Here is a 2,363-nt window from a genome sequence, read left to right as displayed (position 1 = left end):
GTCTTGAATATTCGAATATCCTCTTACCAGTTCACTCTAAAAAATTTTCAAAATAAAGGAAATGTTCGGTATTTAAAGAATTCGAAGAATCGTGCCCTAACGTACTGGGTTTCGCTTTCTTTGTTTGTTTTGAATATTCAAATATCCTTTTAAGGCTAAAACGCACGTTTTAAAGGCAAGCTCACAATTGAGGGTCAAAAAATGTTGTGTCCTAACGTACTGGATATAATGTTTTACCTTGAGGTGAGATGGTCTTTAATACACATTTGACTTACCTAAATGTTTTAAAAGCCAATAAAAGGAGGATCACCTTTTTGAACTCTGTCCAAATCTTTAATTTTCGATATTAAGACACTAAATAATCAATCAAGTACCAATTTTAGGCGTGTCGAGGGTGCTAATCCTTCCTCGTACGTAACTGACTCCCGAACCGGTTTTCTATTTTCGCAGACCAAAATCGTAGTTTTGAAAAATTTATTTATTTATTAAAAAGACCGTGTTTTGAGATGATCCAATCACACCCTATTAAAAAAGATTGGTGGCGACTCCCAACTTTTAGTTTTCAAAAGTCGATTTCCCGTTTTCAAAAAAATAGTTTCGACAAGTACTATTATGACATTTACCATTGGAAATTCTAAATCAATGTGAAGTCTATAATGCCACTAAGTCAATAAATATACTTTTCAAATAATTATATGCAATATCCACTTCAGGGAATATGCCAAAATCTTCAAATACAAGACATTTGGTCTAGTAGTATGATTCTTACTTCGAATGCGAGAAGTGCTGAGTTTGATTCAAAATACTTTTAAAACCCTTTTAACAAGAGTTTTAAAAAATTAATTAACTACCAAGAATAACTGCCTAGGTCATGTATAAAAACAAGTCTATACTAAATATATCAATAAACGTCACATCTCAAACATAAAAATATGACGTAATGAAAACTAGCAATATTTTTTCATAACCATCATCATAAACATACATGAAATTTAATTCAAAATCCAACCATTTAAGCTCATAGAACTTTTCATTTACAATTGCTCATGTTATTTATCTAAATAATTAACAAATAGAATAATATAAAACGTATGAACTACTACCTTTAACCATTCATTGAACTAAATCAAATCTAAATAACCATAAATTTTATTGGTTTGTTAATATAAATTTGCATACTAGACATGTTTTAATTAGATATGTTATTTAATTATAAAACCTACCATAGCGATATAAATAAATCAGTTAATATTCACTATCATGAACAAATGTGATGCTTAAAACAATATGTAATACATGTAATCAAAACTTAAAAAGAAGGATGTAATGCCCCAAATTATTTATTTCTGCTTTTGTAAAGTTTGACACAATTGTGTATCTGCTTTAATGGTTAAGTGTTCTGGGTGTGTGTGAGAGGTCTTGGGTTTAGGTCCCATGTTTGTAAATTTTGGTTATTTTTGGAATTAAGCTTTACCTTTCTGGGTGGGCTTAAATTAAATTTCTTGTGAAACCATATCAGAATGAGCTTGTTGGTTAGAGTGGTAAGGGTGATGGTAGTTGGAGGTCCTGTGATCGAATCCTTGTGGGAGCGAGGATATTTATTTTTGCTCGATTGACTGATAGAGTTTCAATTTGACTTAAATACTGAAGTGGTTGAGATTGTGTAGTTAGTGGGAAGTTGGGAAAACATCCATTAGGATTTTAATTTTAATTTTTTTTTTCCAAAAATCCCTTTTTTTATGTTTTGTTTTCTCTCTACTCCTCTGCCGAAAATCTGCCATTCCATCTCCTTCTTCCTTTTGATTTCTTTTTCAATCCGTCTTCTTTTGTACAACGTTTGATCTCGCTTGTTTAGTAAATTGTGTATTATTAGAATCTTAATATTGTTTCGACTAAGTGTTTAACGGGAGAGTTTGTGTTTGTGACTCTTGATTTAGGCGAAGGACAAGTTTTGGCTGGGGCTCTTGCAGCGGTTTAAGTGTTCGTGGCTTCTGTTCATTATTGGTAAGTATTCACATACATTAATTAATGTTGTAAGGTTTTGGTTTTGAAAGAATCGTGGTTGAGTTTCGTTAGTGTTACTAAATCCGGACTTTGGTATTGACGATTGTAGGTTTTGGAAGGCTTGGGTGTGGTTTCGCATCAAATTGATACCAAGTGTGTACCCAAAATGCAGAAAACGAGGTATCGACAAAAGCCAAAAAATGAATCTGTCGATGCCACATGGGCGTGTGGTCGCCTGTGTGGATGGCTGTGTGAGACACAGCTGTGTGGTTGACGAAGGCATGGCCGTGCGTAGCACATGACCATATGAGGCTCGAGTGTGGCCGTGTGGGCCACATGGGCTTGGCCAAGTTGGGTGT

Source organism: Gossypium hirsutum, chromosome A04 (genome assembly GCF_007990345.1).
Source record: "Gossypium hirsutum isolate 1008001.06 chromosome A04, Gossypium_hirsutum_v2.1, whole genome shotgun sequence".
NCBI lineage: Eukaryota > Viridiplantae > Streptophyta > Magnoliopsida > Malvales > Malvaceae > Gossypium > Gossypium hirsutum.
Note: the sequence above shows the minus strand (reverse complement) of the source record.